This window comes from Curcuma longa, unplaced genomic scaffold, assembly GCF_044706935.1.
Source record: "Curcuma longa cultivar G26 ecotype Majalengka, Jawa Barat unplaced genomic scaffold, ITB_CL_G26_1.1 contig_22436, whole genome shotgun sequence".
Classification (NCBI taxonomy): Eukaryota; Viridiplantae; Streptophyta; class Magnoliopsida; order Zingiberales; family Zingiberaceae; genus Curcuma; species Curcuma longa.
The window spans coordinates 1-7,789 of NW_027431904.1; the positions used below are offsets into that span (position 1 = coordinate 1).

The 7,789-nt window shown below is 40.0% G+C and overlaps 1 pseudogene; it reads left to right on the forward strand.

The window, feature by feature from the left end:
• Positions 1-5,069: 5,069 nt before the first annotated feature.
• On the forward strand, positions 5,070-7,427 carry LOC141817890 (peroxidase A2-like; annotated as a pseudogene).
• The last annotated feature ends 362 nt before the right edge of the window (positions 7,428-7,789 follow it).

Genomic DNA, 7,789 nt, shown 5'->3' on the forward strand with positions numbered 1-7,789 from the left:
TCAAGAGGCCTCACCTCCGGGACTTCACCTTTGCCAAGAGGCCGCGCCTCTGGGACTTCACCAAATGCCAAGACTTCATTCCTGAACTTTCCTGTAAACTCAAGTCACACATGTTAGATCAACAAGTATTGCCTAACTTAACCTGATTTAGCCAAACATTAAAATCCAAGTTGCTTGGGGCAAAATTGCCTCAACAGAATCTTACAATCATCACCATAAACTGCTTGCTTCTTCAAGTCAAGATCTTTCTTGTCATACTTCAAGATGTGATGCTCATCTTTCATCATTGCAATCTATGTACATTTTTCCTCTGTCTTATCTTTGCTCATCTTTGGCACTAGTTCAATGTCTGAGTCATGTAGATTGTGATAGGGGTCAAAGACATTAAAGTCATCCCTAGAGATAGCTTTCTAGGATGGAGAGTCATAAGATCAAACTTAAATTTTTCGTCGATATCATCGATGTCAAAATCATGATGCTCATCCATATCAGCATCTTCAATTTGTTGTGCTTCTTCTTGAATTTGAAGATCCACACCAACTTTATTGACAACTTCATCATCATTTTGAACAAAACTTGAATATAGAAGCTTTTTTCCGGCAACGGTGCCTCCATTGAGGGAATTTTCAGTGTTCAAAACTTGCAACACATAGTCACCATCTTCATTGACAAATTCATCATCATAAAGTATCTCGTCATATATTGGATCTGCAATTAACTCGGTCTTATTTTCATCATGTTGAATGAATTAGACTGCCGAATCAATGCAAGGTGAGGCAATGGAGATTCGAACTTCATCGATAGATGAACCATGCTGCTGATTGCCATCGGACAAAGTGAGCTTCTGGTTTTTGATCAACGCTTCGTCCAGGTCTATCTCTTCTTCATCAGCATCGTCATAAACTGGATCACCAAATATTTCGATCTTGTCATGATTTTCATCGCCTCCTATGATCAGACGATCAAGAGACTAGGACTGATTGTACTCGATGTTATCGAGGTCCTCATCTTCATGGTTGTCCTCATCGTCGTAGGAGGAAGGGGGACATAGAGGTGTTACAAAGCCGGTGTTCTTTTGAAGTTGTAGGTGGTGGGGTGGTTGATCCCAAATCCTTCAATCAACTGGTAAAACTCCTTCGTGGGATCATTGACTGATCTTGCATCCTGCCTCAACGTCTGATATTGTTGAAACACCGTCTTAGTCGAAAGGAAGAAAATAACTCTTCATCTTCTTCTTCATTTTCTCCCAGTCGGTAATTTTGGTCTTGCCTTGTTTCTCACGTGAGCGTCATAGTTGTTTCTACCAAGCAAATGCTCGACCCTTGAGTTGGATGACAACCAACTTTACTTTCATCCGATCAGACACCTTATTGTAATCAAAAATACTTTCTATTTCGTTGAGCCAATCAACGAATTCTTCTGCTTGAAAAGTTCCTGAAAACTCAGGTAAATCAATTTGAAAACCGAAGTCTACATACCGTTCTTCTCGACCTCGACGATCCGCGACCCTATCGGGGTGGTGGTAAGGATTATCAAAGGTAGATATGGAATCAGAAACACAGTCATAGCTCCTTCGATCTTCAAAACCCTTTGTCACCAGACGCTGGGTTAATTTTGCGACTTGCCTCCGCAAATCCTCAATCGTCTCCTCTTGCACTGTACGAGCTTCCTTTATCGGAACCTGATCAATACGACCGTGGCCACCACGACCACGACGGCCCTCCATCGGATCTGATGCGCTCTGATACCAACTGACGCCGGGCGGGATAGCGATTATCCTGGGTCTCATTCTTTGACCACCAGTGTTATGACCATAGCAGATCCCATAGGCTATGGCACTAACTTTACATGAAACCACAATTTCAACTCCCTATGTAGCAAAGACCCGGTTATTAGTGACGTCGGCGTCCTAAACCATCCAGTTTCAAACATTATCTCTCACTATGTAGTAATTCTCTCCGCCATAACATTTGATAAAAGCAAAAAAGCAACGTCGCTATGCCAACTCCAAAACGCAGTAATAGTTTGAGAAAGAATGGAAATGGCAACGGCTTCATGACTCCTTCACCCTGGCGGATTTCTGTTGGCAGCGCAACTCCTGAGCTGCTCACACCCCGCTCACACTCAGGGCGTTACAACAGCTACTTCAAGGAGTCGCGAAGGCTATCAACAACTCCATTGAATTTCGTCGCGATCTCTAAAGACGATGCAGTATCTTCATTTGCATCGGTTGCGGGTTCAGTTGGTGGCTCCCCACCATGCAACTAGCTGAAGGTTTGTGGATTTACAAACATTGGCTCATGCATTACTAGTTCAACATTTGTTGGCCAATCAGCTACCTGTTGGTACTTAGCATCTGATCTTCTCTTTTTATGCAGGAAGAAAGCAGTTTGGCTTTGCTTCATAACAGCATTTGAACCAGAGCTAATGATTTCATTTGTATTTTCGTACAGTAGGTTTGCTCTATTGAGATTAGTTGAGATTTAATGTCGGTTGTAAAATTTACTGGTTAGAATGTGGATATAGGAACTAACTTTGAAGTATTCCTTAAAATCTTTGCGGCTGTATGTTGTCTCTGTGTTAGGTGGGGAACGCTCATGTATGTAGATAGTTGTTTAGATTCAACATTCACAACATCAATGCTCCTCGTCTCTGATAGTTTTCTGTTATTGGTCAATATGCTTGATAGAAAATATATATTTGTCTCTATAATAATTTGCTCATTGAGGAGGCAAGGACCACTCCGCCGTGGCCTCATCTACGATGGTTTTGTTTGTAAACTGAAGCTAAAGAAGGAAGAGTAGTGATGTAAAGTTTAGTAGGACAAAGTTCATCAAAGAAAAATAGAGAAAATAACTATATATTGAAGAGAATTACAAGGAGGAGCTTGGCAGAGTGAAAGGAGAAAAGAAGAAATTAAGGTGAGGGCCGAGTGGAACTGGAGCTGAGGGCCGCCCCTGCGATCGCATGCCCTTCTTCTGCTTGTGGAAATGGAAGTGAGGAGAGCCATAGCAGGATTTGGCGATTTTTTTAATGGATAAAAAACATAAAAATAAAATATAATCATTAATTTTTATATAAAAATATAGAAATTAAAATGACTTAGACGCAATTATATATGGTGCAATTTTTTTTACTCTGAATATGCTATAACTTAATTAGCCGAAATTAAAATAGAGACACAAATTATATATATTATAGTGATGATCCATGACCACGTACAGTCAAAAGATTTAATAGATATTCCCTCAAAATTAAGGGAAATAATACTCATGGAAATGTGGAATTTAAAGGTTTGAATTTAGCTATTTACTTCGTCATTTACTTGTTTATGTTTTGTTTTTTGTTTTGTTTTTGTTTTTGTTTTTTTTTTTTTTTTTGCATGAGTATCAAGTGAACAAAATGTGGAGCTAAATCTCATCCTAATCTTGTTGTTGTAGCCTGGGCTCTAGCCTTAAATGAGATAGGCTAAACTGATGTGGAATAAAATAGTGAATATTATTCTGTAGACCGAAAGGAGAGTGGAATAGTGGAGAAAATAAGACAAGAAATCGATAAATAAAGAGAAATCGTCATTTCTAAGTTTTATCAAAAAAAAAAAAAGTTTTACTCAATAACAAAGATAATCCTTAATGTCAACTACACATACATTTATATAGATTCAAAATTCTAATTTATAAAAAAAATTATTAAAAATATCTTAAATATAAAAAAATAGAAAATTATCAAAAATAGTAAAAAGATGTTCATCCGAAAATATACTAAATGATGTCTAATAGATCTGAAATTAGGTCTTTCATCCAAATATAAATCTCTGAAACAGCTCCGAGTACAAAAAAAAAAAATCATATTTATTTTGATATCTAAGTAAAAAATTATAATCCATTGAAGTTCAATTTCTTTTATATCAGTCCACATTATGAATCAAATATATATATATATATATATTGTTTATGATTATTTGATAAAATAACAAATGAATTAAAGTTGAAACAATTGTTTAAGTTTGGCAAATATGAGGTCGAGCTTAGTTTCAATCTTGATTTGAGATTGATTCATTTAGACGTCATCGAACTTTTAATTCTATCTTATTTATTTAATTAAAATTTTTACATATTAATTAGTGAGTTTGATATTCTTACGTACCTTAATTATTTAACATGACTTAAGAGATCTATTCATGACTTATAAACTTTGTAAGTACGCATTATTCATAAATAATTTATAATATTCTTTATTTATTATATATGTTCAATTTTATTAATTTAATTTAATAAAACACTCAAATGCATTTATTTAATTGATATTATGTAAATATTAAATTTGCTCAAAAATATTTAATTTTATAATAGGACCACAATTGATGGCTACTGTAGCAATTTCCCAAATGGAATTAATGTATGTGCACTGTGGTCTGTGGTCCTGCCGCCCACTTGCATTCTTATCCTTACAAACAAACAAGTTGGTAAAATTGGAATCGAATTCCTCCTCCTGCGTACGTCTTATATGAATCAGACACAACATTATTATTATTATGAACTTGCAAAACTATATATATATATTAAGGACAAGTGAAATATTCTCAAATAGTTTTTCACAAATATTTAGAGGGAAGAAAATGATGATATGCTTTGATTCGAATACTTTAATTAGGGAGGTCGTAATCAAGAGTTGGTGCAACATACCATGTGTTGTTGTCTTTCCCATCCCTGAAATTGACTGCATGCGTAACTACATATGATAAAAGTCTCAGTGAGTACAAAATAGATAACGAAGCTAGCATTATATTGGTTGGACACTCACTATTTTTTGGAAAACCAAAAGTCCCTATTTGGAGTTGCTGGCCACCTCTCTTCTGTGTGTGTCTGTATATGATCATCTTCAGAATTATATATATATACTGATGCTAACTAACCATATTCTCTAATAAAAACAAGCTCCACATCATTTAATTTCTTTTGTGTGTGTGGTCGCGCGTGTGAAATTAAACTATCTTAATTGTAACTTTATGGAAGATAAATTATCATATAATTTTCTATGCCACTGGATAAACAAGAGTTATCCTGATGATGACGGTTGTCTTCCTAACTATGCTAAAAATTAATGTTGAGACATTTCCTTCTTTAAAACTTCTCATACACAACTCTCCTTTCAGCAATTAAATTACACCAGGACAAAATCATTGTCTTTCCTGTGCTTCAATAATCTCTGCGAGGACAAAGAAACCTTGGAAAACTATGCATTGACCTCAAACTCCTCGTCATAAATGACACACATAATGAAATTAGATAACGAGTCATCGAAAACGTGTGACTGAGTATTTCCATGCAATCACATCGCTAGCTGATGCTGACTCTCTTGATTTTTCTGCCTTAATAATGCCCTTGGAAGATAACACAATTGATCATGCAGAGTTCATGTCCATATGCTATCGATCGGCTCCGTTCACAGTTACAACAAAAAAAGCAGAGTTCATGTTCATTTGTTAATGGACTTTTTTTTTTCTTCAGAGTTTAAAATTTCCAGTTCATGCCCCCAAAAAGCAAGAGAATTCGAACTGGGCACGCAAAACCGTCAAAAAAAGCTTTTATACATTTCCTTCCCCCACATGTCACAATACTTTTGAGTGCAGGGTTAACGGGCTAAATCATCAAATCTTCACTGCCATTGGCTCTCCCTAGCTCCCTAAACGTCTATTTTAAATGTCAAGTGAGAACTTTCAAAGGCTTGTGAACTAAGCTATTGTCTGTCTGTCTGTCTGTCTGTCTGTCTGTCCCTTAGCTTTCATATATGTATTTCGCAGCTATTATAAATAGCGGTCAGTCGAGGGGCATGGTATCGCAGTTGAGGATAACAGCACAGCCATGGCTTCTCCGTCGTAGAACGTCGGGCTCAGCTGAGCCTCGCACTTGTCGAAATGCAAGGCGGCTACGAAGCTTAACAGCAACAACACCACCGATAATGCACTAAACCGACAAGCGAAGGAAGAAGAGGCCTCTTCTTCCTTCGCTTGTCGGTTTAGTGCATTATCGGTGGTGTTGTTGCTGTTAAGCTTCGTAGCCGCCTTGCATTTCGACAAGTGCGAGGCTCAGCTGAGCCCGACGTTCTACGACGGCACTTGCCCCGACGTGTCGGCCATCGTGCGCGAGCAGTTGGTGCTCGCACAGCGCTCCGACCCTCGGATCTTCGCCAGCCTCATCCGTCTCTTCTTCCATGACTGCTTCACTGATGTAACCACGCGTAGCTAGTTGTTCATCATTCATTTGAGAAGCTCGATCGAGCTGTTAGAAAAGTGAATATTAATAATTAATATTTATTTATATGTTTCTTATTTCAGGGATGCGACGCCTCGCTTTTGCTGGATGATGCGGATGGAATTCAGAGCGAGAAGTCTGCTCGCCCAAACAGGAACTCGACGAGGGGTTAAGAGGTCATCGACGCTGTCAAAACCGCCGTGGAGAGCAGTTGCCCCGGAGTCGTGTCTTGTGCTGACATCTTAGCGATTGCCGCCGAAGCATCTGTCTACTTGGTAGGAATATTACTGCTGAACGAATATTAGTTTCCCGAACAAATTTTTTTTGGTCGATTAAATAATTTCTTATATATTATTTATACAAATAATAAATTAGTCCATTAAATTAATTTTTTTTAATATTTACTGAAAATTTAAATTGTTTAACAGTCGTTCGGGCCTTCGTGGACTGTGCTACTTGGAAGAAAGGATGGAAGAACAACTAACGTCACCGCCGCTAGTAGCCTCCCTGGTCCATTCGATAGTGTCACCGTCCTCCAGCAAAAGTTCGCCGACGTTGGCCTCAATAACACTGATCTTGTCTCCTTGTCAGGTATATCGCGCTCACTGTTTTTTTTTTTTTAATGTCTTCTTTTATCCATAAAAGCTAAGGGAAAGTTGATTTTGAGCCTTATTTAATTAACTGTGCAGGAGCTCACACCTTTGGGCGGGCGCAATGCTTCACCTTCCGCCACCGGCTCTACAACTTCAGTGACGGCAACCCGGACCCAACGTTGAACCCAATCTACCGCGCCAAGCTGCGGCAGCGCTGCCCGCAGGGCGGCAATCGCAGCGTGCTCAACAACCTCGACCCCGTCACCCCGGACGTGTTCGACAACAAGTACTACACCAACCTTCAGAAGCTGAAGGGGCTGCTCACGACAGACCAGGACCTTCTCAGCGCCGCCGACACCAACGCCTCCACCGCCCTCGACGTCAACCGCTTCGCCGCCGACCAGAACGTCTTTTTTGACAGCTTCGTCGAGGGGATGATCAAGATGGGGAACATCGCGGTGCTGACGGGGAGCAGCGGGGAGATTAGGAGCAATTGCCGGGTGGTGAACGGAGCAAGTGGCGCGGCCAGTTCGCGATCCGACTGAGAGACGACGAAGCTTCCTCTGCTGAAGAGATTTAACTGGCATCAACTCCACAAGGCACAGATCTATTCCAGTTAAATCTCTTCAGCAGAGGTCGCTTCGTCGTCTCTCAGTCGGATCGCGAACTGGCCGCGCCATATTTGGCATCGACCGCCGCCGCAATGACTCCGGAGTGCGAGTTGTCGATGAGCGACTTCTTGATGAACTTGAGATTCTTGATCGTATCGGTGAAGATACGGATGGCGCCCTCGGCCTTGGCCTTAGTGTCGGCGTCGGTGGTGGTCTCGAGCACCTTCTTTAAGTAGGATTGCAACTCGACGGCTTTGTCGACGGAGATGTCGGCGGCGAGAAGGGCCACATCACGCATGTCCTTGACGTACGGACTTACTGCGGGGGTCAG